Here is a 26,742-nt window from a genome sequence, read left to right on the forward strand (position 1 = left end):
CACGGCTTCAAAACTTCTTTGATTTTTATTTTTGAACTACTTATTTAATTGAACTATTTAATGTACTGTATATATAATTAATGTAATTCACGGTTTTTTCTCTATTATTATGTATTGCATTGTGCTGCTGCTGCAAAGATAACAAGTTTCATGACATATGCCAGTGATATTAAACCTGAATTTGATTCCTCTAAAATTCCCCCAAGCTCACCACCATAAACCATAGGAGGCAGATACTGTAACAAACATTTGGTCAATATGAATAAGGAATAGAAGAGCAACTTTGAAGAAAGTGAACTTGATCAGATTATGAATTTGCAGAGAATTTTTCCATAAGGTGAGCGAAGTGGAGCTGCAAACTGCAAGAAGAGGATGGATATTCTGTGTGTTTCTTGTTCATTTTTTGCAATTTACATGATTTGTTCTTTTTATTTTTTGCACCTTGGGCATTTTATGTTTTCTTTGACATGATGTTTCTCTGTTTGTGGCTGCCTGTGGGGAAGATGAATCTCAAGGTTGTATATTGCATACATATAACACTTTCATAAGTACCGTGCTTTTGAATCTTTGAAAATCTGTACCACTAATGTTGTTGTGAAGAAAAGTCATGATGCACAAATAACCCAATGAAAGCAAAGGAATAGAAGCTTATAGAGAACATCTGAGACTGTCAAAGGCCACAGAAACCAACAAAAACAAGGACAGAGCTGGAAGATAAGAGCAGGGTTTTTAAATTCCACATTTTCGGTTAAGAAGCTAGTACGAGTCAGCATTAATGGGTAGATTTTAGCCTTAGGACTTTTGGATGATCTCATTCCACCAGATTTCAATGCCCATTGACGGAAACCTAATACTGTGCGATCAAAACCAGAAGCTACACTTCATAACGAGAAATAAATGCTCAACATAAAGACACCAACACTCAATAATCTATATTAAATACTCAATGGAGCGTTCAACATATAATGTTCAACATGAAATAAGCAACATTCAATTTCCAGTGCTTATTTACTTGTTTGTGTGTTTATTTATTGAAATGCAGTGCGGAATACTGTAGGCTTTTCTGGCCCTTGGAGCCACACTGCCCAGCAATCCCCCCAATTTAATCCTTGTCTAATAATCATGGGATGGTTTACAATGACCAATTAAACTACTAACTGGTACGTCTTTGGACTGTGGGAGGAAACCCACGTGGTCATGGACAGAACATACAAATTACTTACAGGCAGTGGAGGGAATTGAACCCGAGTCACCTATGCTGTAAAGCATTGTGCCAACCATTATGCTACCATACCATTTCCCTCCCCCACCCCCATGCTAAAAATCTCAAATACAAACTCTGTAGTTCAAAGATCAAAGTAATTTTTATCAAAGTACATATCGACCACAATATATAGAGCCCTGAGATTCATTTTCTTGTGGGCAATCACAGAAAAATACAAAGGAACACAATAGAATCGATGAAAAAAATGCACAAAAGACAAACAACCAAATGACAACAAGCTGAAAATAAAAAACAAGAAAAATTACAGTAGTAATAATAAGCAACAAATATTGAGAACATGAGTTGGAAACATAGAAAACCTACAGCACAATACAGACCCTTCAGCTCACAAAGCTGTGCTGAACATGTCCCTACCTTAGAACTACCTCGGCTTTACCCATAGCCCTCTATTTTTCTAAGCTCCATGTATCCATCCAGGAGTCTCTTAGATGACCCTATCGTTTCCACCTCCACCACCTACGGCAGCAGCCCATTCCGCACACTCACCACTCTCTGTGTAAAAAACATACCCCTGACATCTCCTCTGTACCTACTTCCAAGCACCTTAAAATTATTCCCTCTCATGCTAGCCATTTCAGGCCTGGGAAAAAGCCTCTGACCATCCACATCATCGATGCCTCTCATTTTCTTGTATACCTCTACCAGGTCACCTCTCATCCTCCATCGCTCTAAGGAGAAAAGGCCAAGTTCACTCAACCTATTCTCATAAGGCATGCTCCCCAATACAGGCAACATCCTTGTAAATCTCCTCTTCACCCTTTCTATGGCTTCCATGTCCTTGTTATAGTGAGGCGACCAGAATTGAGCACAATTTTGCCTTGGATCCTTGACGGAAGATGGTGGCCCAGATCTCGAAGAAGCAGAAGTTCATCGTGGATGGGATTTTCAAGGCCGAACTTAATGAGTTCCTGACCCGCGAGTTGGCCAAGGATGTCTACTGCAGCGTGGAGGTGCGTGTCACCCTAACCCGGCCACCAGAACTCAGAATGTGCTTGGTGAGGAAGGTCACCGAATCCGTGAGCTGACTCCGAGACTCAGAAGAGATTTGCTTTCCCTGAAGGAAGTATTGAGCTCTCTGCTGAGAAGGTTGCCACTCAGGGGCTTGGTGCCATTGCACAGGCCGAATCTCTGAGCTACAAGCTGCTGGGAGGACTGGCTGAATGAAGAGCCTGCCATGGCGATCTCCGCTTCATCATGGAGAGCGGTGCCAAGGGCTGTGAGGTAGTCGTTTCCGGAAAGCTTTGAGACCAGAGAGCCAAATCCATGAAGATTGTTGATGAGCTGTAGAGACCTTAAGGATGAGTCCATAGATTGAACCCCAGTTCAGTGCTGGTGTGAGTGAAGTTATCCCCCTGGTTCAAGAGCTTTATGGCTGAGGAGTAATAACCGTCCCTGAAACTGGTCGTGTGGGTCTTGAGGCTCCTGTACCTCCTTCCTGATGGCTGCAGCAAGGAGCGACTCTGGCCTGGATGGAGAGTCCTTGATGATATCCTTCCTGCGACAGCACTCCCTGTAGACGAGCTCAGTGATGGGGAAGGCCTTATCCAGTGAGGTAAGGTTTTTGCAGGAAAGGAAATAATGTTTCCCACATGTTGAGTCACTAATTAATTTCTAGAATGGAAAGTAACTTTTATCCCCCCATCAGGAAGCCTGAATGAAGTACATATGAATGGAGAAGTTCAGGAAAAGCGCATTACAAGGAGCCCTTGCTTTGTGGGAGAGTTGCATCCCAGGAGAACGGGTGTAATGTGAATTTGCATAATGCAAAGCTGTATTATCTGTGCCGACATCTAGAAACAATTTGAAAAAGAGGAATTTTTATTGGTTTAAGAGATTTTGATTTATTCACTTTTTTCACAAAAATTCCTGATCTAATGTTTCTGGGTAGGAAGTTATGAATTCTGTAAGGCTGGATTTCTACAACTCAGATGGCTCTAATGTGATACAAAATCAGTTGACACTATCCACAACATCTGAACATGCCATCAAACAACTAACAACTGTATAATCCATTTTCTATCGTGTTATATAAAAAAAACACATGGAATCTTAATCCTGGCGGAAAGTGAGATTAATTTAAACTGGAAGGATCTGCTCATCTGATTGAGCTCATCTTAATTCAACATATTATCTGTCAGCTTGGCAGTTTACATTTAGGACATTCTTTGCTACTTGGTTTAGGTCTTCCAAATTTAGTTTTCCAATTCTAATCATAGTAAGGAATTGGAAGATATATACACATCATGGATAAACATCTTAGTTAGGAAATTGAGTCAACTCAGGGTTCTGAACTCCTTTCATTGACAATCTTTAGGAACCTTCCATCTTCATTGATAATATACAGTCATAGAGAAGTACAGCACAGAAACAGGCCCTTCAGCCCATCTAGTCCATGCTGAAACTATTTAAATTGCCTACTCCCATCGACCTGCATATGGACCATATCCCTTCTCTCCGTATCTTCTGCACAATTTGCTTTTCCATTCAATTTAGTGTCATTAAGAAACTTAGATACACTGCACACAGTCCCCTCTTCCAGATCGTTAATGTATATTGTGAACAGTTGCGGGCCCAGCACCAAACCCTGCAGCACCCCACTCACCACTGATTGCCAATCAGAATAATACCCATGTATCACAACCCTCTGCTTTCTGTTGGTTAACCAATCTTCTGTCCATGCTAATACATTATGCTCAACTCTATGTATCCTTATCTTATGGATAAGTCTTTTATTTGGCACCTTATCGGATGCCTTCTGGAAATCCAAGTAAATAATGTCCATCTGTTTCCCTCTATTCACTGCACTTGTTATATCCTCTAAGAGCTCCAGTAAGTTTGTCAAACAAGATCTGCCTTTACTGAATCCATGCTGTCTGGTTTGCTGAGTTCCTCCAGCATTTTGTATATGTTGCTTGGATTTCCAACATCTGTAGATTTTCACTTGTTTGTTTTTCCATTGAGGTTGGGTGGAAATACACCAAAGGTCATGAGTTAAGGGTGAAAGGTGAAAAGTTGAAGGGGGACTTGAGGGGAAACTTTTTCACTCGGAAATCGTGAGAGTGTGGAATGAGCTGCCAGCACAAGTGGTCCATGTGAGGTCAATTTCAACATTTATGAGACGTTTAGATGGGTACATGGATGGTAGGGATATGGCAGAATAAAATGCACCTCATCCCTGTTATAAATGGTCAATACCATACTTTTTTGAAAATATAGTGACTGCTAGTTCTAGATTCTCTCATAAGTGGAAACATTCTCTCCACATCTTCTCTATCAAGACTCATTAGGATCTTCCAAGCAAGTCATTTTTCACCCTTCTAAAGTCTGGTTGATACAAGTCTACGCTATACAACCATATAAGGGGTTGAGAGGGAAAATAAATCAGTCATAATCAAATAACAGGGAAGACTTGATGGGCTGAATAACCAAATTCATCTCCTGTATCCTATAATCTTATGGTTTATATATCAGTCTAGAAACACTCTCTGAACCATTTTCAATGCAACAATATCCCTCCTTTGCAGGGAGACTAAACGTGTACAGAGATAAGATCTCCCCAATGCGCTATATCACATCTTCATTATTTTGTGTTCAGTTCTTCTGCATTGAGCAATTATATTCCGTTAGATTTCCTGATTATCTGTTTAACTTTCCTTTCACAAACCTTACACAAGACGCTCAGACTCCTCTCCCTCACAGAGCTCTGGAATCTTTGACCATTCAGATAATAGGCTTCCCCTTTACTGTTCCTACTGGAAGTGGTCAGGCTATGAATCAGGGCACAAACGTGAAGGCACAAATAGCTACATCCATGCAGTGCTTAACATCGTTGGCTGCGCCTTCTTCAAACAACATCCCCACCATTGCCCAAACGTGTGAGACCACACCAGTCACATTCAGTCATGTCTAAAAGATCATTGTTAACAGTTCCCCTTCCCACTATTGCACACCAGAGTCCCACAATGATCCACTGTGTTTAATTGTATACCTGCTGCCCTTCAGCAATCTGTTCAAAAGAAACCTCAGCTTCCTCTTCGGTCTTCTCACCATCCCTGCCCCACCTGCTCCTTCTAATCTGCCAGACATCTAGAACTAGGTAAGACAGAATTTCTTCCAACATAAAATTGTGAAGATCAAAGCCATTGTGCTCAGTCTGTACTTGGCCTCCACCTATTCCTTCACCCGCTGATTCTCAGAGGCTGAAGTGCCTCAGGATCATATTTGAATCTGGAATAAAGCTATCTTCAACATAACAGAGACCTGGCTATTTCAACGCCAGAACATCACTGACTCTACTTCAGCCTAAGCAGATGCTCTTGAATCCCTCATCCAAACCCTACCATTATTGATACTTAACATTCTAATTTACCCCAGCTGACCGACAGCGTTCCACTCTCCAACAAATCTTCAACTCTGCCACCAATATCCCTGTTACCCTATGCTCATGAACCAACAAATGCAATTGGTGACACAGTAATTCAGTTTTAAAATACATATTCTTAAGAGCAACGGTATCTGGCCTAAATGAGAACCAACCAGTGGCATTGACTTCAACTATCACAAAATGCTTTGATCTGCTGATAATGCATTGTATCAAGTCCCAGCTTCCAGCTGCATTGGACCCACACCAGTTTGCCTGCTGCTCAAACCAGTGCACTGATGATGGCAGAGCTTTGTCCCTCCGCTCCACCCTGTTCCACAGAGATAATGATGCCTCATACACTAGGCTGTTGTTCATCGACTTCTGCTCAGCACTTAACACGATCATCCCTCAGAGGCTGGTGAATAAACTGTCCTCAGCTGGACTCAGCACCTGTATCTGTAACTGGGTCCTGAGCATCTAAACAGAAAGACCCCAGTCACTCTGAGTTGGCAGCAATATTTCACTGGTGCTCCCCGGGCCTGTGTACATGCTGCTGACTCATGACTGCAATGCCAGAACCAGCTCAAACCACATCATCAAGCTCACTGATGATGCAATAGTGGTTGACTTCATCAGCAACATACAGAGAGGAGGCAGGGGCTTGTCAAATGGTTTGAGACAATAATCCATGACTCGACGTGGATGAGACAAAAGAGGTGATTGCAGACATCAAGAAGGTGCAGGTCGACCACTCTCCATTGCTTCTCCATGGTTCTGCCTCGGAGAGAGCGAAGCGCACAAAGTTCCTTGGAGTGCACATAACCTGAACCCATGGCAACTCCTCGTTAGGCAAGAAGGCACAGCAGCATCTACATTTTCTGAGGAGACTGAGGCTTGGAAGGCTCCCTACCCTCATTCTACAGGAGCACCATCAGAGCATCCTGTCTGGCTGCATCAGTGTGGGTTCGGAAGCTGTGAGGCATCAGCCTGTAAGGCCTGACAGAGGACAGTTACAAATCACCCTGGATCACCAGGGATTCTCATGCCCTGATTTTACATTTACTGGGAGTGTTGTAGAGGAGAGGCCTGAAGCATTGTTGAGTATCCCTATGACCCATCACAAAATCTCTTTGATCTACTTACCATCAGGACTAGGATTGCCAGACTGGGTAACACTCTGTTCCCTCTGGCTGTGAGACGAGTGCATACCACCGAGGTCTCATCACTAGGACAGTGAGATGTCTACTGTTTACCCGTGTGGTACACTACCTGCTTTTTGAATTAACTTATTTATGACAATATTTTGCTTTATGTGTTGTGTGTGATATATGCATTGTGGATGCACTATGGTCCAGAGGCAAATAGCAAATTCAAGGAGGCTTATATTTAAGGTGTTGGGAGGAAAGAATAGGAGGAATATTAGAGATTTTTTTTTAAACAGAGAGCGGTAGTTGCGTGGAATAAACTGCCAGGGATGGTGGTAGAGGCAGATACGTTAGGGACATTTAAGAAACTCTTAGACGGGCTAATGGATGGAAGAAAAATGGAGGGTTATGTGGGAGGGAAAGTTTAGGCTGATCGTAGAGTAAGTTAAAACATCAGCACAACATCATGGGCCAAAGGTTTGTACGGTACTGTTTGATACTCTATGTTCATCATTGCTTCTACATTAGCTCTCTGCCTCTCTGCAATCTTCTGCCATATTTCTGGTTTCCTGTAAATCTCCAATCAATATTACCCTTCTGTCGGCAATTAACACTTACGTCCCTCCCCAGTAATCTCCCTCCCAGCACTTACTCTTGCAGGCAGCAGAAATGCTGCAGCTGCCCATTCACCTCCTCCCTCACCTCCACTCAAAATGCCAAACAGTGCCTCAAGCTGAGGCAACACTTCGCCCGTGAATCTGACGGGTTGTCCACTGTATCCAGTGCAGCTTCCTCTATAATGGTGTGACCCAGCGTAGAGTGGGGAATGCTTGCTGAATTTATTAATTAATTAATTTATTTATTCATTAAGATACAGTGTGCAACAGGCACTTCCAGTCCTTCAATCACCACAGCCCAGCGATTTAGTGCTAGCCTAATCATGGGACAAATTACAGTGACCAATTAACCTACCAACTAGTATGTCTTTGGACTGTGGGAGGAAACCCGAACATCCAGAGGAAAGCCATGTGGTCACGGGGGTGGGGGGGGGGGGGGGGGGAGGACATACAAACTCTTTACAGGCAGCAGTGGGAATTGGACCCAGGTCACTGGTACTGTAAAGTGTTGTGCTAACCAATACGCTATCGTGCCACTTTCTCGAACACCTTCACTCGTTTCGCCAAAAGCATGACTTCCCAGTGTCCAACCATTTCAATTCCACTTACCTAATCCCATTCTGACATGTTGGTCCATGGCCTCCTCTTTTGTCCTGATGAGGCATCTCTCAGTTTGGAGGAGCAACACCTCACATTCTACCTGGGTAGCCTCCAACCTGATGGTGTGAATATTGATTTCTCCATGCTCCTTCCCTCTTCTTCATTTCCACACTCTCTTCCCCCTCTTACCTCTTCTCCTCACCTACCTGTCACCTCCCTCTGGTGCCCCTCCACCTTTTCGTTCTCCTATGATCCACTCTCCTCACCTATCAGCTTCCTTCTTCTATAGCCCTTTACCTTTCCCACCTATCACTTCCCAGCTTCTTACTTCATATACCCTCCTCCAACCATCTGGCTTCACCTATCACCTTCTAGCTTGTACTCTGTCTCCTCACCCACTTCTTATTCCGGCATCTTCCACCTGTCTTTCCAGTCCTGATGAAGAGACTTAGCCCAAAACTTCGACAGCTTTTTCATTTCCATAGATGCTGCCTGATATGCTGAGTTCCTTCAGCACCTTATGCATGTCGTTCTAGATTTCCAGCATCTGCAGAACCTCTTGTGTTTATAATTAACACTTTCAGCTGCCCGGACCTCAGTCCAGAAATCCCTACACGAGGAAATCTGCAGGTGCTGGAAATTCAAGCAACACACACAAAATGCTGGTGGAACACAGCAGGCCAGGCAGCATCGATAGGGAGAAGTGCTGTCGACGTTTCGGGCCAAGACCCTTCGTCAGAAATCCCTCCATCTTTTCTTCTCCACCTCTAGCCACTCCTCCTCCTTCCTCTCCTTCCATCCTGCGCACGGACTGTTTGAACTGCTTCCGTCTGGTAGGCGCTTCAGATCCCTCCAGACTAAGACTAATAGGCACTGGAGAAGTTTTTTCCCTACTGTGGTCACTTTGCTGAACAGTTAACTACCGGTTAACTGTCGGCTAACTATTACTTGGATTGCACTACCTGTATGTATAATCTGTATTTTCATTTATATTTATCATTATTATTGTTATGAGCAGAGAGACAACATCTGCCGGAAGTAAATTCCTTGTATGTGCACAGGTACTTGGTGATTAAAGTCTGATTCTGATTCTGATTCTGATTATCTCCCTTGGCAACCAATTCTTTAATAACATTTCATCATTATCACCTTCCCTGGCTCATTGTGATTTTTTTTTCTTTAAAGCTATTCCTGTGATGTGTTTAATGCCATTTTGTTATGTAAAAGGGGCTACGGAAATCCAAGGTCTTGTTATTGTTGACTGTTACATTCTGAAACCAATCTCTCAACAAATCAACCATTGTTTTCAATTTGGTATATAAAGTGATTCTAAATCTCCAAAATAAGAAGCTCCAGTGAGGAATATGATCCTTGCCACTGACACTAAACGTGAAAGATTATCAGCTGCTGAATGTAATCACTTCTTTCACATCAGATCAACGCGTTTGCAACCTGCAGGTGACAATCTCACTTGCACTTAATGTCTATGAGTTAAAAAACGACTTCCTCCTTCAAAGGTTTCACAGTTTGTAGTAGTCACTTCCTCCTCGAGATGGAAGACATGGACAGTATACAGCTACGATGCTGATCATCGTGTTGTGTGAGCACAACAATCACTTATAATCCTGGTTTGACCTTACAGTATGCTGCCCCAATTAAAGGGTTGGTTTTACCCTGGTACTGTCCCATTATGTGTAAGAAGAGGGCTCAGAACCTTCTCCATAATCTCATGATCCTTCGTGCTGTGTGTTAATCTAAGAGCCCTTCCTCCCACATGAGCACCAGGAACCAGACTTGTCCCATCAACAGTTGTAAACAAAGCTATCTCTGACAGGGGAGATTTAGTCACAAAGACTATAGGGAAGTAGATGGTCACTTTACTAATGCACACCAGGGCAGAAGGCCATTCTGTGTGAGAGCTTTATAGCAATAGAAACAATGAGGCCTGATAAGGCCATTAAACTGTGAGACATAGGAGTAGAAATAGCCCATTGATACAGGGATTGATGTTACATTGGCCACAGACCCATCCCTAAATCTGGGGAATGACCATTGGCTCACTCAGACTCCCTAATAAGTAGACCAGTGGAAAATTCTCTTTGTTAATTATGCTACTTCAAAATCACTTCCTTTCTCCTGTAAACTAGCTTTTACTTCCTACAGTGCAGTGTAGAATCAGATTTAATATCATCGGCATGTGTTGTGAAATTTGTTAACTTTGTGGCAGCAGTACAATGCAATACATAACAACAGAGGGAAAAAGCTGAATACTGTAGTTAAATTAAATAAGTAGTGCAAAAATAGAAACTAAAAAGTAGTGAGGTAGTGTTTGCGGGCTGTTTGGCCCTTTGGGTCCATGCCAACAGTCACCCCCTCACTCTCATCCCCCCTCCTCACTCCATAGTGCCCACATTGTGTCTCTCAGGTACACTTTGCTTCATTTGGCCTATTACCTGCACTAAGAGATAATTCACATTAATCTGCTACCCTATTAGCATGGCTGAGCTGGGAAGAAACTGGAGCCCCCGGCAGAAACCCAGAGACTCACAGGAGAATGTAATAACACCACACGGATAGCACACAAAGTCAGGATCGAACTCAGTTCCCAGGAGCCGTAAGCATCAGCAGACACTGCTGTGCTGTCTTGTCTACACAGTCGTGAATATACTAGTGGGGTGTAATCTCAGGCAAAGGGACGTGGATAGATTTTTATGTCAAAAAAACAAAGAGGGGCTTGCATTTATACAAAGCCCTTCACAGCTTTGGGGCACCTTAGAGATTTTCACAGTCAATGAAGTGCACTTGTTTCCAATTGTTGTGGGCTGTAGGAAGAACAACAGTTCGTACCAAGCTCTCTAGCTCCAGTTAATGGTGCCCGTGAAAATTACAGGATATGGGACCTCAGTAGCCGGATACCACCACAGCTGAGTGTGCAACTTCACACTGTGTGAGTGAACATTGTACGTCTAGTTGGGGAAGATGTTACACAACAACAGGACAAACTGTGCGCTTTATCAACTACCTTATTCAAACAGATCAGGCTAACATTTTCCTTGTGCTGATTGTCCATCAACTCCTCCCTCCATAAACAAATTCAAGAGAACGTAACAAAATCAAGGGTTGCTCTGTAATTTGACAGTGATTGCCTTCACATACAGTATGTGTGTGTTTCTAGATGTGTGTATGATGCATGTGTGTATGTCTGTGTGTGTGTGTGTTTGTATAAATGTCTGGATGTGAGTGTGAGTGTGTTGGTCTCAGTTGTACCTGATGGCAAACTTGTAACTTGAATACATTGAGAAGTATTAAGTCGAGACTCCCACTCACAATGCACACTTCCCCACCTTCACTTTTCAAAATAACACAACACAATATAACTGAGACTTACTTCGTTCACTGGTGGTAAAAGATCCAGTCCAATATTCAGAAGTTTTCCAAAGTTTCAGTCCAATTTTTCACAGCACAGTGGGGCAACCTCTTCAGGTCAGCCTGAAGTCCCAATTCACCATGAAGCCCCTGCACAGTCTGGTCAGAGTTCGGTCCAGAGGGTGACCCACATATCACAACTCCACAGAGGGTTCTGCATACTGTTTCCAACTGTTGTGGGCTGTATTGGCTCCAGATTGCTTGGCTTAGTGCTGTCACACTTCCTCCTATTCTTTCCTAACTTAGTCCATCCTGCTGAATTCATAGCCTTTTTCCTTTCTATGACTATAAATAGGACTGCCACACATTTCTTTTCATTTTGCCTGGGTTATGTAGCAAAGGCAGGAAATGTTTCGAAAGAAAACAGACAAAGCCTTAGCATTTTCAACAAGACAGGGGGTATTTTAAATGCAACACCAAAGTCTTGTCTGTGATTTAAATAATTCTGTTCAGCATCATATCATTCTTCATGGGTCTTGTTTGAAATAGGCAGTTATACTTATGTTACGTTCTTATATTAAATCATTAAAATGGTTTTTTAAAAGGTTTAGTCTGATATAACAACATAATAAATAGAAGCAGGTGCACTCCCTCACTTTGCCTCTTCCTAAAATCATACCCCTTCACCATTTTCCAGCCCAAAACTTGTGTTCTTAGATCACTTGAGTAACCAAAGCTCTAGTAATCTAGTCCTGACCATATTCAGTGACTGTCCCTCTGTGGCTGTCTGGTGGAGAACATTTCTTCATCTCGGCAAAGCTGCCCTTCTGGATCTTGGAATCTCAATATATTGATTGCAGTTACGGAGAGTGGATATCAGTGCTGAGACCAGTAACTGCTGTCCATCTCTAATTGCCTCTGAGCAGGTGGCAGTGAAGAACCCTCTTGAATATTTCTGGCAATTTAGTAGCATAGTTGTCAGTTAATAATCATTCACATTGCTTAGAGCCTCACATACAGACCAAAGCAGTAAGATGGAAGATTTCCTCACTTGAAGAGCATCAATGAACCAGCTGGGTTTTTGAACAATATCCATCAGCCTGTGATCATAGGACATAGAACAGTACAGTACAGGAACAGGCCCTTCAGCCCACAATGCTGTGCCAAACCAATTAAATAGTTACCAAATAGCCAACTAAACTAATCCCTTCTGCTACATAATGCCCATGTCCTTCCATTCTCCTCAAATTCATGTCCTTATCTAAATGTCTCTTAAAAGTCTCTACCTCTAGACCACCCATGAAAATCTGCCTCTCACGTCTTCTTTGAAATTACCCCCTCTCACATTAACTCCATGCCCTCTGGTATTAGACGTTCCAACCCTAGGAAAAAGGTACTGCCTGTCTACTCCATCTATGCCTATCAGAATCTTATAAACCTCTATTAGATCTCCCCTCAGCCTCTGCCACCACAAAAAGAACAAAGTTTGTCCAATCTCTAATCCGGAAAACCTCTTCTGCACCCCCTCTGAAGCCCTGACATCCTTTCCTGTGGGGCCACCAGAGCAGTATGCAATACTCCAGATGTGGCCTAAGTAGAGTTTTAGGATGCTGAAATATAACTCCCAGATCTTTGAACTCAATAACTCAATGAATAAATTCAAGCATGCCATATGTCTTCAGTCGTGTAGTGTTAGTACACTGCTGTTACTGCTCAGAGTCTTGGTGTAGGCCATGGTTTTCCAAATGTTTAGAAATCCTAACCCTAAGCATTCTCTTCAGTAACTTCCCTACCACTCAGTTTCCAGGATTATCTCCGGTTCCCTTCTTGCATAAAAGAACAGCATTAGCTACTTGCTAGTCCTTGGGGAAATCATAAAAATCAGGCAAACACAAAGTACACTGCTGATGCTGTGGTCGAATCAAGATGTACAAAAGAGCTGGATGAACTCAGCAGGTCGGGCAGCATCCATTGAAAGAAGCAGTCAATGTTTCGGGCCGAGACCCTTCGTCGGGACTCAATATAAATAATCAGATAAATACCAAATAAAAATCAGGTTCTTTAAATTAGTAAATGCCCTAAGCAGGATTGCAAAATTCAAAGTAAATTTATCAAAGTACATATACGTTACCACATACAACCTCGACTATTGTTTTCTTGTGGGCATACTCAGTAAATCCAAGAAACATAATAGAATAAATGCAAGACTGCACCCAACAGGATGGACAAACACCCTATTTGCAAAAGACAACAAATTTCAAATACAAAAGTGAAAATAATAATGATAACAATAATAAATAAATAGACAATAAATTTCAAGAACATGAGGTGAAGAATCCTTGAGAGCGAGTCCATTGGTGGTGGGGACATTCCAATGATGGGGAATGTGAAGTTGAGTGAAGTTATCCCCTTCGGATCAAGAGCCAGTTGGTTGTGGGGTAATAACTGTTCCTCAACCTGGTGGTGGGAGTCCTGATACAAGAACAATTTATATCCCAGGTCTGTCTCCAGACTAGAGGCAAAGTGAGAGGAAACTTTTTTTATTTAAATTATTTTACTTTTATTTAACGCTTTCAATTATTTTCTGTTTTTATGCATCTAATTATTAATATAATTTGTATTTGAAATCACATTGCAGGATTGTTGGCCCCGGCTCTGTTTAAGCATCTGACAACTTATCTATTGCATCATCCTGTGTCACCAGAAGTGAAACAGACAGGCACAGTCTTGCAGGGATTTCCCAGATTTAACCCCGTTATATCTTTTCTTGTCTCAAGTTCAAGTTCAAGTTTATTGTCATCTGATTGTACATATATACAAGCAAATGAAACAATGTTACTCCAGACCACAGTGTATCCACACAATATATATCACACACAGCACGTAAACCAAAATATTATACCTTAAATAAGGTCATAAAATATAATTCAAAATGCATGAAGAGCAGCACAGTTAAACAGTAAACAGATTGTTGTCCTGGTGACAAGATCTCAGTTGTGGCAGGGTATTAGTCTCACAGAAGTTACTATGGAAGGCTGTCAGTCCTAATTCTGTTGCTCCTATGGCTCCCTCCTGATGACAGCAGGTCATAGAGATTGTGGGATAGAAACATAGAACATAGAAAACCTACAGTACAATACAGGCCTTTCAGCCCACAAGGCTGTGCCGAACATGTCCCTACCTTAGAACTACCTAGGCTTTACCCATAGCCCTCTATTTTTCAAAGCTCCATGTAGCCATCCAGGAGTCTCTTAAAAAACCCTATTGTTTCCACCTCCATCACCGCTGCCGGCAGCCCATTCCATGCATTCACCACACTCTGCATAAAAAAAAACTTACCCCTGACATCTCCTCTATACATACTTCCAGCATTTTAAAACTATACACTCTCATGCTACCCATTTCAGCCCTGGGAAAAAGCCTCTGACTATCCACACGATCAATGCCTCTCATCATCTTATACACCTCTATTAGGTCACCTCTCATTCTCCGTTGCTCCAAGGAGGAAAGGCTGATTTTACTCAACCTATTCTCATAAGGCATGCTCCCCAATCCAGGCAACATTCTTATAAATCTCCTCTGTACCCTTTCTATGCTTTCCACGTCCTTCCTATGGTGAGGCAAGTGGGGTCTGACCAGGGTCCTATATAGCTGCAACATTACCTCTCGGCTCTTAAACTCAATGCCACAATTAATGAAGGCCAATGCACCATATGCCAACTTAACTACAGTATCAACCTGCATAGCAGCTTTGAGTGTCCTATGGACTCGGACCCCAAGATCCCTCTGATCCTCCACACTGCCAAGAGTTTTGCCATTAATACTATATTCTGCCATCATATTTGATCTACCAAAGTGAACCACCTCACACTTATCTGGGTTGAATTCCATCTGCAGCTTCTCAGTCCAGTTTTGCATCCTATCAATATCCCACTGCAACCTCTGACAGCCCTCCACACTATGCACAACACTCTCAACCTTTATGTCATCAGCAAATTTACTAACCCATCCCTCCACTTCTTCATCCAGGTCATTTATAAAAATCACAAAGAGTAGGGATTCGAGTACAGATCACTGAGGCACACCACTGGTCACTGGCCTCCACTTTTTGCCTTCTGTAGGCAAGCCAGTTTGGGATCCACAAAGCAACGTCCCCTTGGATCCCATGCCTCTTTACTTTCTCAATAAGCCTTGCATGGGTTACCTAAAATCCATATACACTACATCTATGGCTCTACCTTTATCAATGTGTTTAGTCACATCCTCAAAAAATTCAATCAGGCTCATAAGGCAAGACCTGCCCTTGACAAAGCCATGCTGACTATTCCTAATCATATTATACCTCTCCAAATGTACATAAATCCTGCCTCCCAGGATCTTCTCCATCAACTTACCAACCACTGAAGTAAGCCTCACTGGTCTATCCCTACTCACTTTCTTGAATAAGGGAACAACATCGACAAACCTCCACTCCTCAGGAACCTCTTCCGTCCACATTGATGATGCCAGGGTCATCGCCAGAGGCTCAGCAATCTCCTCCCTTGCTTCCCACAGTAGCCTGGTGTACATCCCATCCAGTCCCAGTGACTTATCCAACTTGATGCTTTCCAAAACCTCCAGCACATCCTCTTCCTTAATAACTACATACTCAAACTTTTCAGTCCATTGTAAGTCACCCCTACAATTGCCAAGATCTTTTTCCGTAGTGAATACTGAAGCAAAGTATTCATTAAGTACCTCGGCTATCTTCTTCAGTTCCATACACACTTTTCAACTGTCACACTTGATTAGTCCTATTCTCTCACATCTTATCCTCTTGCTCTTCGCATACTTGTAGAATGCCTTGGGGTTTTCCTTAATCCCGCTTGCCAAGGCCTTCTCATGGCCCCTTCTGGCTCTCCTAATTTCATTCTTAAGCTCCTTCCTGCCAGCCTTATAATCTTCTAGATCTTTATGATTGCCTAGTTTTTTGAACCTTCCGTAAGCTCTTTTTTTCTTTTTGACTAGATTTACAAAAGCCTTTATATACCATTGTTCCTGTACCCTACCATCCTTTCCGTGTTTCATTGGAACGTATCTACGCAGAATCCCACGTAAATATCCCCTGAATGTTTGCCACATTTCTTCCATACGTTTTCCTGAGAACATCTGTTTCCAATTTATGCTTCCAAGTTCCTGCCTGATAGCCTCATGTTTCCCTTACTCCAGTTAAATGTTTTCCTAACTTGTCTGTTCCTATCCCTCTCCAATGCTGTGGTAAAGGAGATAGAATTGTGATCACTATCTCTAAAATGCTCTCCCACTGAGAGACCTGACACCTGATCAGGTTTATTTCCCAATACTAGATCAAGTACAGCCTTGTAGGCTTATCTACATATTGTGTCAGGAAACCTTCCTGAACACACCTAACAAACTCCACCCCGTGGGTGGTAGGGATCCTCATCAATGCTTCAGGCCTTTCCTCTGCAACACTCCCGGTAGATTTCACAAATATGAGTGGAGGGAGACCCCGATAAACCTCTTGGTGGGTCTTACTGTCCTCTGGAGTGTCTTGCGGTCCAATGCCATGCTGCTTCCGTAGCACACAACGATGCACAGTCAGGACGTGCCCGAAGGGGCGCCCATATGAAGTTGTTAAAATGTGGGTGGGGGGGGGGGGGGAAGGCGGAGAGCTTCATAAGCATCAATCTTCTCAGAAAGTCTAAAAGCGGCTGTACCTTCTTGACTAGGGAGAGAGTGTTGAAGGTCCAGGTTAGATCACCTGTTACGTGCACACCAAAGAACTTTGTGTTCTTCACTCTCTCCACGACTGAGCCAATGGAGAGTGGCCGACCTGCGACTTCCTGAATCATCCCTTTTGCCTTGTTCTCTTTAAGAGTCAGATTGCATTTCCCTGCACCATTTGACAAGCCTCTCTGTATGCTGACTCAACATAGTTGCTGATGGGGCCAACCACCATCAGCGTACTTGGTGATGTGGTTTGAGCTGGATCTGGCAGTGTAGTCGTGAGTCAGCAGAGTGAGCAGCAATGGGCTGAGACCACAAGCCTGGGGACACCAGGGCTCAGCGCGATGGAGCTTGAGATGTTGCTGCCAACTCGAACTGACTGTGGTCATTGTACTCCAAGTCCCATCAAAGAGAGTGGTGTTAACTCCTAACAAGGGCAATTTACCCAGCAGCCTTTGAGGGACGATTGTATTAAACGCCAAGCTAAAGTAGATGAACAACATGCTGGTGTATGAGTTTTCTAGGTGCAAACTTACGACATCATCAGTGGACTGGTTTGAGTGGCAGGTGATCTGGCAGGCAAGCCTCAGCTCCTGAGGACTCACACCGGGTAGTAGGGATCCCAGGTCTCCAGATGAGAAGCAAAGCAAGAGCAAGCTTCTTTATTCACATTATTTTTTATTTGATGTCTTCAATTATTTTCTGTTTTTATACATCGCAATTACAAATATAATTTTCAATAAGATGTTGTTTGTGTATCCAGACAGCCAAGGAGAGATGAAGGTTGATTCCTCCTGCCTCTGGAAGAAGGAGGTACAGATGGGAGATAGGCTTGGCACACTCAGCTAGTGGTTGGCTGCAGCAGCAGGAACACCCCGATAAACCTCCTGCTTATCCAGACTTTGGCAGAAGAACCAGGGAGGTTACCATTTTTGCTGTTCCTCTGTAGTTCTCACGAGTCTTATGTCAAACTGGGAAGAAGCCCATAAGTTCAACCCTCTTCAAAAATGAGACCTCTAGTGATGAGTAGATGGCTTTTTTAAAACTCAGAACTGTTCTCAGTTTGTCCAGCATGCCTTTCTCATCACTTGCTTCCCTAACCTTCCCTAAAGTGTGATCAGACTGCAGTTGGAGCATTTTTGCAACCTTTATTTAAGAAAAGATGTGCTGGCATTGGAGAGGGTCCAGAAGAGGTTCACTAGAATGATCCTGGGAATGAAAGGGTTAATGTGTGAGGAACGTTTGATGGCTCTGGGCCTGTACTCACTGGAGTTTAGAATAATGAGGTATGATCTCATTGAAAATATCGAATATTGGAAAGCCTAGATAGAGCAGATGTGCAGAGGATGTTTCCTATAGTGGGGGATTTTTAGGACCAAAGGGCACAGCCTCAGAATAGAAAGATATCCCTTTAGAACATAGATAAGGAGGAATTTCTTCAGCCAGAGGGTGTGAATCTGTAGAACTTATTGCCACAGATAGATGTTGAGGCCAAGTCATTGGGTATATTTAAAGTGGAAATTGATAGGTTCTTGATTTGTCAGAGCGGCAAAAGTTACGGGGAGAAAGCAGCTTAATGAGGCTCAAAGCCTTAATAAATCAGCCATGATGGAATGGGGGAACAGATTCAATGGGCTGAATAGCCTAATGTTGCTCCTATTGCTTCTGGTCTTATGTTCTAACCTGGTGAGCAGACATCTTCCTCAGTTGCTGTGGTACGGACAATCTCCATTGCCAGAGTTCAGGACTTTATTTCTGGAAAGACCAGCAGGTACTCTGGGCTGGGGCAACACATAGACAACACACAGGAAAAGTTTGATCCCTGAGGATATTGACTGGTGGGCTTCAAACTCTGGGTCAGACCAGCAACACTAAAGTTCTGTTAACATGAGGCAATATTTGAGGGAGTGTAATTGCCATGCGCTCTCTGGTAACAAAGACCAGTTACAATAGTTCATCTTATTCTCCTCATTTCCCACCAGCTGCCTCAGATTCTACCACACATCGGGGGTATTTTCTTGGCCAATGAACCTGCCAACCCATGAAATTTGGGAAGAAACCAACATCATCACAAGGAGAACATGCAAACTTCACACAGACAGCACCAGAGGTCAGAACATAGAACATGGAAAATAGAACACAACAGCCCAGTACTGAGGCCCCTTGGCCCACAATGTTGTGCCAACTTTTTAGCCTACTTCAAGACCAACCTAACCTTTCCCTCCCACATAACCCTCCAATTTTCATTCATCCATGTGCCTATCTAAGAGTCTCTTAAATGTGTCTGTCTCTACCACCACACCAGGCAGGGCTTTCCATTCACCTATCACTATGTGGAGGAAACCTACCTGTGACGTTCCCTATGCTTTCCCCCCATTACTTTACAAATGTGCCCTCTTGTGTCAGTGATTTCTGCCCTGGAAAAAAGTCTCTGACTGCCCATGCTGCACCTCTTATCATCTTGCACACCTCAAACAAGTCACTTCTCATCCTCCTCTGCTCCAAAGGGAAAAACCCCCATCCTCTCTAATCCAACCTGGTAAATCTCTTCGGCACCCTTTCTAAAGCTTCCACATGCTTCCTACAACGCAGGACCAGAATTGAAGATGACGTTTTAATTGTGGTCGAGCCAGAGTTTTTTTTAAGAGCTGCAACACTGCCTCAGGGCTCCTGAGCACAGAGGTGAGCATCGAACCCAGGCTGCAGCTCTGTGCCGTCCCACCGTGTCACGAGTCTGTCAGGCCTACAATTCCCAGTGAGGCCGATTGAAGTGAAAGCTTAGGCTGGGCACGGGGGGGGAGGCTCGTAGGATCAAATGGCCAACCCCCTCTTCCATTAATTATACCCCACATCACACAGTCTCAACTCGAGAGCAAGCACTGCAGAAGGCAGACAGCCAGAGCACCTTCGTAAACTAGTCACAGGAAAATAAATTGTTTGTAGCTTCGTTTAAATGTGGTAGAGATTTGCCTTCAGGAGGTGTGTTAACGCTGCAGGCACCTGCATGATTAGAGGCAGAGGGCGATCAGCAGGCTGCACACACTGCGTGTGAGGTCGGTGTTGCCCTCCAGATTAGGATAGTTCACATTAATTGCCCAGCTGACATTTTGAAATTAATTTACTGCATTAAAGTCATTGTATGCTTCTTTTCTGTAGGGGCACTGCATATCAAATCGATTATACTCACTTCTAATTCACTCTCACAGTCTATGCCATGGTTTATTGTCTCAAAACAAATTAATTGCATTACAGGACTCTGTCCTGAAGGGGGTGCACTACTTCAGTGAAACATAGACATCTGTATCCTTTATTCTTCAAACTCCTAACCCCAGCGACTAGTGTGTGGCTATGCTGGGAGCCTCAACTTCCACAAGCAGCCTTCTGTTTGGCTCATCAGCAGTTATGAATACCAGGAAAAATGCCGCTTACACTGTTGGAGTCATAGAGTAGTACAGTAGAGAATCAGGCTCTTTGGCCCATCCAGACTGTGCTGAACAGTTATTCTGCATAGTCCCACTGACTCGCACATGGACCATAGCTCTCCACGCTCCTCTCACCAACACACACTTAACCAAATTTCTCTGGATGGACCTGCATCCGCTAGTTCGACTGGCAGCTCGTTCCAGTCAGAATAAAGGACAAGGATAACACGTTCAGGGGACCTTGGTTCTTGAGAGGTATTGAGATCCTGGTTAAGAAAAAGGAGGAGGTGCATAGCAGGTACAGGTAGGCAGGAACATACAAGGCACTTGATGTGTATGAGAAATACAAGGGAACACAAAGAATGCAATCAGGAGGGCTAAAAGAAGACACAAGGTTGCTCCAGCAGACAAGGTGATGGCGAATCATTACAGTAATAATAAGGCCTCTAAGCCCATCACACTGAGCTTCAAACTCACTCTCTAATTTACTGAATGATACAATAATTGGGTATCAAATCAGAAACAACCAAACAAATTATACCTTGACACACCTTCCATTCTCGGACAATTTGAAATTATATGTTTCTTCATTAGTAATTAATTCAAATAGTAGAACTATTTTCAAAAGATCTAAACGTGAACTTTAGATAAGTGCAGAACGCCAAACACAAAGAAAGGTGCAATAGAGCTAATAGAATACAATCAGAGCAGCAGGATACAAATCAACTGATGGACAACTATGACACATTTAGGATCTCAGTGAGCAAAGAAATTAGATCATAGTGCAATAAAGGAAAAACCTTCAACAGAATTTAGTTCAAGGCTTAGAAAATGAGCCAAACAGAGCTCGATAGTAAAACATTATAAAGGCAATAAACACTTTTACTATACCCATATTAATGCATTCTTTTGGTGTCATATCTTGGTCTGAAACTGATCTGGAAATTTTACAAAGTACAATAGGAACTGCAATGCCAAATTTTAGAAAGCACCATGTACAACAAACACACTTAAACTAACACTACCTAGGACAGAGGAGGAAGCTGAACAACAGACAGAAAAAAATTACACAACCATCAGATAAAACTTCTAAGGAATATTTTCACCAACAAAAAGAGGATTCAGCACTCCATGTGAGCATATGTAATTCTGGTAAGAAGAACACTCTATTAAACTGAAATGAAAGCATAAGTAATGCAGTAAATTAATTTCAAATTAATTTGAAGAAAAATTAAGAATTATCGCTATGGAACAAAAATTTGACCAATGGAAGAGCATGACCCTCATCGGAAGGCATCCCCACGATCTGAGCAGGCTGGAGGTCAAAAAGGAAGCGTCAATCGACTGGCTCAGGGTTGGAGATCTCTTCCCAAGAAAAGAAAAGTTCCTTGCGGAAACACAGGGCCTGGTAATTTTTACAAAACAAATATCAAAAGTACATAATAAAAGACCAACAAATTCAAGATGATAAATGCAGAAAATGCCAAGAGAAGCCTGAAACAATCTAACTCATTATAGGAGCCTGCAGCAATTTAACTCAATCTGATTGCTTACACAGGCACAATCAAATGGCAAGCATCATTCACCGAAATCCTGCTTTAAAATACAAACTCATAACAGAAACTATACCTTACTATAAATACAAGCCTGATTCTGTTTTAGAGTCAGACTCCTACAAATTATATTATGATTGGTCTGATAGTACAGACAGGACAATCCACAAAAACTGTTTGGATATAATATTACAGGATAAAAAGCTAGAACAACTTATTTAATAGATACAGGCATTCCAGATACATAGAGCATAGAGAAATCAATAAGTGAAAAACACTAGAAATATTCTGAATTAAAAGAGGAAATTGAAAGGAACATGAATGGGGTACACACAGTCCCAATAGTAACATCTACAACTAGTATCATCTCAAAGGCACTACACAATAGCATTAAACAATTCGGGCTACACAGCAATATCTATGCAAATCTCCAGAAAGCCTCAATACTAAGCCACTGATAGAATATTCCAAAAGTTCCTAGCAATTGAGAAATGAGTGTGCTTGGCTATGCCCATAACTCAGGTTCTACCAGCCTGAGCGGAGGAAAAATAAGAATATAATAATATAATAATAATGATAATCCATTAATAATGTATTAGCAAGGGGAAATAAAAGTAAGGCAGGGGCAAGAGGAGTGGCCATTGTTAGAATAGACTAATTTTAGAGTGGAGTGGTTTGGCTTATCAGGCTTCAGTGAGAACGGGCTTGGGCGAGGTACACACAATATCTGGTAAGTTTCTTCTTCAACATTTTTCATCTGTTGGTAATGTACATTGTTGGAGCAGTAAAGAAGGCTCCGGGGACTGAGATGAGGGCATTTGGGGAGACCTACAGCCTCCCAGATAACCTCACCTGCACCAATTTGCAGCTCCTTAGAGAAAGTGTTAACAAACTGGAGCTGCAGCTCAGTGATCTTCAGCTCATGTGGGGAACTGAGGAAGGGATAGATAAGAGCTACAGGGAGGTACTTGCAGGAGGCAAGTACCTGGGAAATTGTCAGGAGAGGAAGAAAAAGTGAGAAGTCAGTGCAGAGTACCCCTGTGGCCATACCACTCAATAATAAATACACCATTTTGGATCCTGCGGAGAAGAAGACCTAACATGCGGAAGCTGCAGCAATCAGGCACCTGGCAACGTGTGTAGTGCTGTCACTCAGAGGGAAGTGAAGAAAAGAGGACTGAAGTGGTGTTAGGGTATTCCATAGTTAGAGGAGGAAACAAAAGATTGGATGCAATAGAGATACCTGGATGATATGTTGCCTCTCAGTTGCCTGGGTCAGGGACAACTTGGACTGGGTCCATAGCATTCTAAATGGGGAATTTGAGCAGTTAGAAGTCTTTGTATACATTGGCACCAATGACAGGTAGGAAAAGGGAGGAGGTCTTGAAGAGAGAATTCATGGAGCTAGATAGAAATCTGAAAAGTCGTATCTCCAGGTTCGCAATCTCTGAATTGTGGCCTGCGCCACGTGCCAGTGAGGGTAAGAGTAGGATGATTTGGTAGATGAATGTATGGCTGAGGAATTGGTGCAATGGGCAGGTTTTCAGAAATCTAAGATCATTGGGATCTCTTCTGGGGAAGGTATGACATGTACAAAAAGGACCAGTTGCACCTGAACCAATATCCAGGTTTGTTAGAACTGTTAGGGAGGTTTTAAACTAATTTGGCAGGGTGACAGGAAATTGATTGATAGGGCTGAGGATGGGGCAGTTCTTGTACAAGCAGGGGCAGGGTGTAGTGAGACTGTAGTGATAGGGCAAAATTGCAGTCAGTGGGATGAGTTGCAGCGTAACAAGGGATAAAATTGAAAAGACTGATGAATGCAAGATTGAAGGTGTTATATTTGAAAGCCTGCAGTACATGGAATAAGGTAAATGATCATACAGCGCAGTTAAAGATTGGCATGTTTGATGTAATGGCATCACTCAGTCATGACTGAAAGAAGATAGGGCCTTAACATCCATGGATACACATCGTATAGAAAGAAAAGGCCAGCAGGCAGAGGGGCTAGCATGGATCTGTTGGTAAAAAATGAAATCAAATGCTTAGAAGGAAGTGACATAGTATTAGAAGATGTAGAATCATTGTGGGTAGATTTAAGAAAGTGCAAGAGTGAAAAGACCATGATGGGAGTTAAACACAGGACTCAGAACAGTAACCAGGCTGTGGGCTGCAAATTACAATGGAACATAGAAAATGCATGTCAAAAGGACCATGTTATAATAGTCACGGGAGATTTAAATATGCAGGTAGATTCAGAAAATCAGGTTGTTGCTGATTTTCAAACCTGAAAGAGAAAATTTGAAAGAATGCCTACAAGATGTTTTTTAGAGCTGTTTGTGGTTGAGTCTATGAGCTATTCCAGAATGGGTGTCGTGTAATTAATCAGATTTGATCAATGAGCTTAAGGTAAAAGAACCCTTAGGAGGTAGTGATCATAATATGATAGAATTCACTCTGCGAAGTGAGATGGAGAAACTAAATCAAATGTATCAGTATTACAGTGGAGAAAAGGGAATAACAGAGGAATGAAAGAGGAGCTGGCTAAAGATGATTGGAAGGAGACTGTCAGGGATGATGGCAGAGCAGCAATGGCTGGAGTTTTGGGGAGAAATTCAGAAGGTGCAGGATAGATGCATCCCTAAGAAATAGAGATATTTTAAAGGCAGGATGACACAACTGTGGAAGACTAGGGAAGTCACAGCCAACCTAAAAGCAAAAGAGGGCATATATTAGAGCAAAATTCGTGGGAAATTAGAGAATTGGGAAGCTTTTAGAAACCAACAGAAAACAACCAAAAATGTCATAAGGAGAGAAGAGATGAAATATGAAGGTAAGCTAGCTAAGATCAAACAGAATACATATTTTTTCTGATATATAAAGAGTAAAGGAAAGGCAATTATAGATATTGGACCACTGGAAATTGATGCTGGAGAATTAGCAATGGGGGGACAAGGAAGTGGTGGATGAATGAATATTGGTCCTCACTGTGGAAAACACTAGAAGTATGCCAGAAGTTCAAGAGTGTCAGAGAGCAGAAGTGAGTGCAGTTGCTATTAACTAGGGAGAAGGTGCTTGGGAAGGTGAAAGGTCTAAAAGTACATAGGCCACCTGGACCAGATGGACTACACTGCAGGGTTCTGTAAGAGGTATCTGAAGAGATTGTGGAAGCATTAGTAATAATTTTTCACAAATTACAAGATTCTAAGATGGTTCCAGAGGTCTGCTTAATTACAATTGTCACTCCACTCTTCAAGAAAGGAGGGAGGCAGAAGAAAGGAAAGTATATACCATTTAGCCTGTCCTCAGTGATTGGGTAGTCATTGGAGTTGATTGTTAAGGATTACGTCTCAGGGTAGCTTTGAGGCACATGATAAAATAGGCCAAAGTCAGTATGGTTTCCTTAAGGGAAAATCTTGCCTGACAAATCTGTTAGAATTTTTTGAGGAAAAAAAACAAGCAGAATAGACAAAGGAGAATTGGAGGATATTGTGTACTTGGATTGTCAGAAGGTCTTTGACAAAGTATTGCATATGTGTTTGCCTAACAAGATAAGAATTACAGGAAGGATATTAACAAGAATAGAGCATTGGCTGATTGGCAAGGGGCAAAGAATGGGAAGAAAGGGGGCCTTTTCTGTTTGGCTGCTGGAGACTAGTGGTTTTCCACAGGTATTGGTGTTGGGACCTTCTCTTTTTCATGTTGTATATAAATGATTTAAATGATGGAATTGATGTCTTTATGGTCAAGTTTGCAGACAATACAAAGATAGGTGGAGGGGCAGGTAATGATGAGGAAGCAGTGAGACTGCAGGAGGACTGAGACAGATTAGGAGAATGAGCAAAGAAGTGGCAAATGCAATACCGTGTCACTTTGGTAGAAAGAATAAAGCAAAGACTATTTTCTAAGCTGGAAGAAAATACAAAAATCTGAAGTGCAAAGGGACTTGGGAGTCCTCACACAGGGTTCCCTAAGGGTTAACTTGCGGGTTGAGTTGCTGGTGAGGAAGGCAAATTCAATGTTAGCATTCATTTTGAGGATATAATGCTAAGGGTTTATAAGGCAATAGTGAGGCCTCACAGTGTATTGTGAGTTGTTTTGAACCCCTTATTTAAGAAAGAATGTGCTGACATCGGAGAGGGTTCATAGGAGGCTCACAAAAATGATTCCAGAAATGAAAGAATTATCATGTGAGGAGCATTTGATGCCTCTGGACCAGTACTCACTGGAATTTAGACGAATGTGAAGGATCTCATTAAAACCTATCAAATGTTGAAAGGCCTGGATAGAGTGGATGTGGAGAAGATGTTCCTATAGTGGGGGAGCCTAGGACCAGAGGGCACAACCTCAGAATAGAGGAACATCCATTTATAACAGAGATGAGGAGGAATCTCTGTAGCCAGAAGGTGGTGAATCTCTGGAATCCGTTGCCACAGGCGGCTGTGGAGGCAGGTCATTGGGTGTATTTAAGGCAGAGGTTAATAGATTCTTGATAAGTCAGGGCGTGAAAGGTTACAGGGAGAAGGCAGAAGAATGGGGTTGAGAGCAGTGTTCACTCTAATTTGTAAATTAGTGTGCGCAAAAATTTTGTGCTATGCAATTTTCTGCCCAGTGACAACACGTGTGCACTGAATAATTTTTTCAATAAAAACAGTGTAAATAAG

The 26,742-nt window shown here is 42.5% G+C and overlaps 1 pseudogene; it reads left to right on the forward strand.

Moving 5' to 3' along the window:
- Positions 1-1,837: 1,837 nt before the first annotated feature.
- On the forward strand, positions 1,838-2,572 carry LOC132403315 (small ribosomal subunit protein uS3B-like; annotated as a pseudogene).
- The last annotated feature ends 24,170 nt before the right edge of the window (positions 2,573-26,742 follow it).

The sequence above is a fragment of the Hypanus sabinus genome, chromosome 12, assembly GCF_030144855.1.
Source record: "Hypanus sabinus isolate sHypSab1 chromosome 12, sHypSab1.hap1, whole genome shotgun sequence".
NCBI classification, from domain to species: Eukaryota; Metazoa; Chordata; class Chondrichthyes; order Myliobatiformes; family Dasyatidae; genus Hypanus; species Hypanus sabinus.